The following is an 8,507-nucleotide window of genomic DNA, read 5'->3' as shown; positions in this document are numbered from 1 at the left end:
CGGTGGTACGGTCTCCCTGCTGCGGCGCTGCGGTCTCTCGTTATTTTCAGTTTCAGTTTCGAGTCGCTCGACGTTCCGAACACGGCGACTACGACGTGTCACAGTCATAGCTCCTTTTTGAAATGAGCTAGTTATAGCGCGTTACAGGAAACGAGGACACAAGAAGCCACAAATACGCACACGCAACACTGTTAGCGCAGATTCTTTGTGCCTTCCCATGTCCTTGTTCCCTGGCCGCGCTACAACTTGCTCGTTTCAAGATGAACCAACAAGCCCGCATCGCCACTCGTAGCTTCTGCCCGCTTCTCGCATATGTGGTACACAAAAGCATGGCCAAGATTGAGATCCGTTAATCCGAAATGTTCGCGATTCCGGTGCGTTACTACCCCAAGGAGGTTACCACATATCAAGTTAACTTGATAAGGGGGAGTGCGTCCAGCGCTAGAAGGATATAACAAAATTTGCTAGAGTGTAAGGGGGCGCTCTTCAAGTGAAGGCCCCTGAAACGGTTCTGACGAATTTTGTAGACGCGTAGGGTACAGCTAAAGTTAATCATTCGCAACACAATTTGTGTGAACCGTCTCATATTAAGAGAGCTACGGACGATTACAAGTTACCCTTCTCCATAGCCATGCATTTTCTCCTCAACTCGTTCGCCGAGTGATGGCGATCTAAGCTCCGCCTTCATTGGCTTTGCGTCATGATAGCATGCCGTGTCGCCTACTTCCGGTTCTCTAGGAGCGAGCGCGCGAAGCCTCTCAAACCTCTCCGCCAGCTGTTTGGCAGTCGACCCCAAGCGAGAGCTATCGAAGTAGCGTGCGTTGCGAGCATTTTGTCACAGCGCGGAACGTGTCTGGTATTCCGGTAACCACAGGCGAGCTGGTCGTTTCGACGGATGGGTGGAAGAATAAACTCATGCTGATGAAGCAACTTTAGCGTAGACGTACGTGAGCGGCCTCATCGGTCTAGACCTGTCTGCACTGTTCAGCCACCTGCTAGCGCAGAGCTTAACCAGCCTAACAAAGAGCTAATATTGCTCTAACCAAGTGTAAAACATTTTAAACATTTACAAAAACATCGTGTTAACGATTGCGCTCCTGCGAAAAATTCACACTAGCAGAAAAGAAGAATACGCTTCGTTACTGCCACTGTGTTTGTGTGTGACCTCTGTGTGACCAGGGGCGCGATCGGAGATATTTTGTTCGATACGCGTTCTGTTCAGTTGCTGCAACGTCACAGAGTTGCAGTATGCAAAATTTGTGACAGCGGGGCGGAGAGAGCAGCCAATCAGGAAGCGGTGACCTCCCCGGAAGTTTACTTGCGTCGTTTGTCGTCTGCTTGTAAACAGTGTACTACAAAACCAAATGTTTCTCGTCTTCCAAGTGAATTAAATCTTTATCTAAAGAAATGTATTTTTTTTTTCTTCTCAAGCCCAAACACGTTTTCAAATAGTAGTACGTGTGACTACTGCAGTTTATAACTATCAGGTTCTTTGCGTCGTCCCTAGGTGGTGTCGCGCACAGCGAGAAGGAAAAAGAAAAAAAAAACGACGGGAAGAGTGGCGCACTTTTCAAGAGGCAGCGACAACATCCCAGTGGCTCGCTGGCACCGATGATCTTGTCGATTTCTCTGTACAACCAACGAATTATTTGTTTCGAGAAACAAAAACGACGCCGAAATTCACTTTCTGCCATCTCTTCAAACGCGTTTCGCACCGCCACCCGCTCTCCTCCTTCCTCTAGAAAAGCCAGCGCAACAATCAAATTTTCCAACGGAAGAGCCATTTTCTAGAATTAAACTATGAACTGGATTCAAACCTGCCATTCCGCAGCCGAAAAGGCCACCTGTTGGATCCAATCCAATCCACCAGACGCGCCATGCGAAGCCGTATGATCGCTCCAAACTTCTCAACTCCCGTCGCGTTCGGACGAAATGCTCGGTGGGCGGATGATTGACAGGAGCGTGTCGTCATTTTGACGTCACCAAAAACGGGGCGGCGCCCCGCGGCTGGCGACGTCGGCGCGGAATAGGCCAATCGCGCGCGCCGGTAACCGAACGAACGCGCCGAACAACCATCTCCGATCGCACCCCAGGTGGCTGCACCGTGCAGATCATTCGCGATTCTGCTCATCCCGTGAAACGGCACGGTCAAGCGGCCAGGCCCTGTCCCCTCGCTTGCGTTTACCCGAATGCCAGACTCGCGAAACGCTATTGTGGTAATAATCCTCCGGTGTAAAGTGGCGGCCGCAAACGTGCAAATACTGGCGCCGATCGCATACCGGTAGTTCGATGCGTTGCAGCCACTCCACTCGTTTGCTGCCTTGCAGAGGTACGCTATGTCGCAGCTTGACATATTGCCAGTCGCTACTTTTGCAGTCCACAACGCAACAAAGGCGAATCATGGTGCTCGCGAAAAGACAGGCCGACACTGACCGCGGAGCTCTCGTCAAGACGGAGCTCGTTGTAACACAAGGAGACGACACTTGCTGTGCGCCAGAAGTGCTTAAGTGTACTGAGAAATTGCTCTCGTGCATTCTCATTATACTTTCTTTTTATAAAAACAAATGAACTAACATTCCAACTATTACAAACATCATTTGTTTACCATAAGGTTGAAAAATTATTGATCACGCGCCCTGGTCAGCCAATCGGATAGCTCGCCCCACTGATGTCATAGGGGTGATTGCCGTCATATGCTTAGAAATTTTGCAGAGGGCGTCGTTATAGTCCCTCGTCTGTGTTAAGTAGATCCAATGTGGTGATGGATAATTGTTTCCCTGGAGGCGTCGCCAAATGCGAGCGTCTTCCAGAGAGAGAGAGAGACCGATGCGGAGGCGGAAAGATTCTTCTTTCGGCTTTGTAATGATCGACAATTTCCCTGTACGTGATGATGCTATCTTTTATCCCTGGAACTGGCTGCTCCAGAGTTGCCCGGTGGTAGAGTGCTCGGGCGAGCTCGTGAGCGGCTTCGTTGCCTAGGACTTTTTCATGGGCCGGTACCCAAATAAAAGTTATGTCCCTCCTGGGGCATACGCTAGACCATATAATATGGGAGTGTGCTGGCTCCTCAGGGGCCAAGGAAAACATTGACAGTAGATAAGCCTTGGAGGCCTTGTTCCAGAGCTAGGCTGAAGACGACCAGCGTCGAGCAATCCGCCTGGCCGTTGAGGCCGTGAAGACTCACCGTCCTCAACGCGCGGGGACTGCTTCGTCCTCCGCCCCTAACTACGTGTAGGTTAAGAAGCAGACGCCCCAGCTCGGTGGAATAATAAGGTTTTCAATCAGTCAATCAATGCCGTCATATGGGTAGGGGCGGCTTAAAATTTCGCCAAGCAGGGTGCTACGATCGGCAGCGATGTTCATCTTTAAAACCTTATCATAAATCACACGCTTTACGCGGACTCTTAGACGTGTCAATGAATGATCAGAAGGATCTACTCTAGCTACTCAGTACGTTTGTAGAAAATCGTCGAAATCGTTTCAGCGCCCCTTTAAGTAACTATTTTTGCAGCCAACTCTACTGCGCACGTTTTCAATCCGCCGCTCCACAATTTGCAGTATGAATGGAGCGCAGTGCGTTAGCGAAAACTCAGTTGCGTTTCCGACAGCTGATAGCACAGAAGCAAGGTAGAAGCGCTAACGGTTTCGTATTCGTGCACTGCCACGTGCGGCGCGCCGCCGAAAGCGCCATTCCGTTTCTCTAGAACGGGCTCCGCGGAAAGGGTGAATAGGCGGCTTCCACTCCAGCAATTTCTTTATATCCACTTAGGTCCAGGGAGAGATCCCCGCTGAGCTTTTCTTTTTTTTTTGAGTGACAACTTGGTGGCAGCACCGTTGCCTTCACCTGAATGAGCTTGTCACGGCTAGGTGGCGTGTTTCGCCACCCGATTTAAAGGGTGGCGAAACACGCCATCCATCCATCCATTATCCATCCATCCACGCGGATCCGCGCGCCCCCTGGGCGCTTGTCGCGTCGGAGGCATTATATACCGCAGCTGCGTGGAGCTTTGGCAGATGTTCCACTCTTCTGCATCATTTTTGATACTCGGTGGCGGAAACACTGAATCTATTCCCAACCGATCTGTAGCAAATAGAAATAATTATGGCTAGTAATAGTAATTTAGAGTGATGGTAGTAACGGGTAATTTTGACAGCACGCCGCCGCCCTAGCGGTGCGGCAACAACATTGAAATCACTTGACGGGCTGATTCTTTGATATACCAAAGGCTAGGGACGTCGCTGCCCACGTCTGAAGCTGCCGTCGCCGCGGCAGCTTGCTGGAATAGAACCCCAGAATAGAGTCCCAGGCTCTATTCTCGACGCGCATGGTGGCTGCACGGCAGCCCCATGTTGACTCTCCGATTGGCTGTCGAAAGGTCAGGTATTCAAGATGTTTTGCTGGGGAGCGGATGTTTTGCAAAATGCAAGGTTGCGCTTTGATTAAATTGGGGAAACGTGACGTACGTAAGCTGCAAATTTTACCGACTAATAATTTTTTTCCGGTTCTTGGAAGCTACATTGCGACGTTAGAGCTTCAGAAAGAAAGTGAACGGTAACGTTCAGAAGCCCATGATGCAACGCATCTGCAATTTCGCGGATATGTGGTGGCGGTCCAAGGTAGCCGCCATATGTCGGCTTGTTCATTGGCAGGAGAAATATCATGTGAGGAGCGTCACAGAAAGGGCAGTCGTTGCGTAGACATATATTTGACGTTGGGTGACGATGCTTTGGGCCTCCGTTGCAGAGACTTTTCCGCCATAATTATCGGTGTGACGAGCGGAAGACGAGCCGCGCGAATTATATGTTAATGAGTGGGCAAATATGCAATTGCGGCCGAGAGGCACGGGCATCACCGCGTTTTCCCCATCGTTGGGCCACAAAAATATCTTGTTCATAACGCGTGCTCATAGCATTTCCATCGTTCTCGGGTGGTGTTGGCATTTATGTTTTGGGCAATCATTTTCATAAAGAAAAACGCATTTATTTGAAATAATATTCGTTGAACATTACAAACCTTTTGTGACACTTTGCACTTTTCTCTGCTGCGCTGTTATTGTAATCAATGTCATGGACTTTTCAAATCATCCGAGGTTATGACAAGGGCGGATTTTTAATTTATACGAAAGAAATTTTGGAAAAGCGGCGTTTTTAAGTTATATCACGCGGTGCGTGTAAGCACTTCACGTGAACATGCAGTAGGCAGCGCAGGCGCGTGCGTCGAGAAGCGGATGCTTCTGGCGCACCCAACGCCGTCGGTGATATTCGGCTGCTTCTCAGCCAGCCGTGTCGGGCTCAGTCATACCCCTGTCAAGCGGGCAAGTTAAGTGTACTTAAGGGGAGTGCACTTAGGGACCTTGAGCGACACTTTAGACTACGCGGTGCTTAAAGGGCCCCTGAAACGGTTCGGACAAATTTTGTAGACGCGTAGGGTACAGCTTAAGTAGAACATTCGCACCACAATTTAAGTGCAGCGTTACGTATTAATGGAGCTACAAGCGATTAGAAGTTACCCTCCTCCCCATCCACGCTTTTCCTCCTCAACTCGTTCGCCGAGCCAGCTGGGCTACGCTCCGCCTTCACTGGTCCTGCGTCACGATGCGACGTCACATCGTCCACTTCCGGTTGTTTTGGAGCCCGCCCGCGCAAGACCTCTCCGCTAGCCGCTTGGCTGTCGACCCCAAGCGAGAGCTATCGAAGCAGCGTGCGTTGCGAGCATTCTGTCGTAGCGCCGAACGTGTCTGGTATTCCGTTAACCACAGGCTAGCTGGTCATTTCGGCAAATCAATGGAGGCATAAACTCAAGCTGATGAAGGAACTTTGGCGTAGACGTACGTGAGCGGCATGATCGGTCTACACGGTCCAGACACTTGTTGGCGCAGCGCTTAACCAGCCAAAGAAAGCGCTGATATTGCTCTAACCAAGTGTAAAACATTTTAAACATTTATAAAAACAACGTGTCGATGATTACACTCCTGCGAAAAATACGCACCAGCAGCAAAGAAGAATACGCTTCGTTGCTGCTACTGTGTATGGTTGCGCTCTATGCCACCAGGTGGCTGCACCGTGCAGACCATTCACATTTGCCCTTCTGCTCATCTCGGCTCATCCCGTTACGGCACAGTCAAGCGGCCAGACCCTGTCCCCTTTAGCTTACGTTTGCCCTAATACGGGACTCGCGAAACGCTGTTGCGTTAGTAATCTTCCGGTGTAAAGTGACGGCCACAAACGCGCAAATGCTGGCGCCGATCGGATAGCGGTAGTCCGATGCGCAGCAGCCGTACGCTGCCTTGCAGAGGGACACGATGTCGCACCTTGACATATTGCCAGTCGCTACGTTTGCAGTCCACAAGGCAACAAAGTCGAATCATAGTGCTCGCGAAAAGACTGAGACCAACTGTGACCGCGGAGCTCTCGTCAAAATGGAGTACGTTGTAACACAAGCAGACGACACTTGCTGTGTGCCGGAAGTGCTTAAGTGTGCTGAAAAATTGTTCTTGTGCATTCTCTTTATGCTACTTTCTTTTCATAAAAACAAATTAACTAACATTCCAACTATTACGAAGGTCATTTGTTTACCATAAGGTTGGAAAAATTATCGATTACGTGCCCTGGTCAGCCAATCGGATAGCTCGCCCCACTGACGTCATATGGGTGATTTTGGTCATATGGGTAGGGGCGGCTTAAAATTCCGCCGAGCAGTGCGCTGCGATCGGCAGCGATGTGCATTTTTAAAACCTTATAATAAATTACACGCTTTACGCAGAGCACTTAGATGTGTCAATTAATGATCAGAAGGACCTACTCTAACGACTCAGTATGTTTGTAGAAAATCGTCAAAAGCGTTTCAGGGTCCCTTTAACGGTAAAACAGGGCGCACTGCCACTAAAAGAAATGGCGACAAACTAAAATAATGTTTTTTGTAGATGTAGGTTAAAATAAAAAGAAACTTTCTAAAAAGCGATTGCTTTAGTTGTATGATGAATAAAAAAAATCTTAATTTATATTTACTCAACAAAAGAAACGGAAATACATTTATTATAAGAGCGTTACAAGTCAAGGCCGGCCAAAACGAATGCCTAGCCAATCCAGAAGAAAATGGTGGCGTTAGGGTGGCTAGGTGGCGTGCGACGAGGTGGCATTTGATCCTTCTTGAACGGAATATCAGCGAGTTTTGTTCTGACTATTTTGTTAAAAGCTGTTCAACAAGAACGAACTTCTGTGTCCTTTTTCTACGTGTTACATTTTGTATCGTTGAAACCGCTGGCGGCGAGGCTACATACGCACTCAACCAGCAAAGTGCGTTCCGTGAACGCACTCCGACAGGAGTGCACTCTTCTGCGAGTACACTCCACATGCGACGTTTAGATTTGGCAGAGTGCACTTGCCCGCTTGACCGGGGTATCACTTGTTTTTCACGAGATAGTGACAAGGCGGCCTACAACGTGCTCTCATCACCATATGCTTGGTCGCGTATGCCGTCTCGAGGTGGAAAACAAGCGCGTTGGTGTCAATATACGATGACTCATTCCATTTCTCTGGGCTACAATAAAGCAGACGACAGCTTTCACGCAGCGGACGACGGAAGCGAGAGGCGTTATGGAGCGCAGCTCTGCCGCCCCACATTCAGCGTCTTCCCGCGGCGTTTTCTGGCGTTTCATCATCCGGCGTCGCTCGGCGTCGACGCTGAGGGTGGCGCCATAGAGAAAGGCGGCGCGCTCAAGAGGCACCAGGCTGGGAGCCTATTTACATGCAAGCCCTGTTTTAGGGTGGTGACAACACCAAGATTTTGACAGTTTTTTTTTACCGCCAAATTTGGTGAGTAGCCATTTTGGTCCCAAATCTCGCTAGCAGTCGCACTGCATTCCTGTTTTTTTTTTTGTCACGCTTTGATGTACCCATGTTGGCACGCGACCTATTCAATTTCTTCAATTTAGGTTTATACCAATGCGCACACGAAACCTGCATATATCTTTAATATACTAAACACCTCTTCCTTTTGTTTTACCACATCCAACTTTTTTGACCCGCCGTGGTTGCTCAGTGGCTATGGTGTTGGGCTGCTGAGCACGAGGTCGCGGGATCGAATCCCGACAAAGGCGGCCGTATTTCGATGGGGGCGATATGCGAAAACACCTGTGTACTCTGGAGTCCTCCACTACGGCGTGCCTCAGAAAGTGGTTTTGACACGTGAAACCGCATGATTTAATTTTATTTAATATCAAAACTTTTTATTTCTGTTGCATGTCGTGGGACACGTATATAGCACGAAGTTATAAGGCACGGTGACGTGCTCGTGGCAGCATTATCTCACGCCAAGAATTTGAACTGCATTAAGCACTGTCATTGCCTTCCACTTGTACGTAATAAGTAAAGGGAGTTTTTCAAAGTGTGCTGTAATAGCGACTATGATTATCAGCCTGTTTAACTAAAACGTAGACGTGCCGTGGCTGCTGAAGCCAAAGTTAATTTTTTTAATTTGTTCGTTTCACGTCAGCAAGGGTTGCGGG

This window comes from Dermacentor variabilis, chromosome 3, assembly GCF_050947875.1.
Source record: "Dermacentor variabilis isolate Ectoservices chromosome 3, ASM5094787v1, whole genome shotgun sequence".
In the NCBI taxonomy this organism is placed as follows: Eukaryota; Metazoa; Arthropoda; class Arachnida; order Ixodida; family Ixodidae; genus Dermacentor; species Dermacentor variabilis.
Note: the sequence above shows the minus strand (reverse complement) of the source record.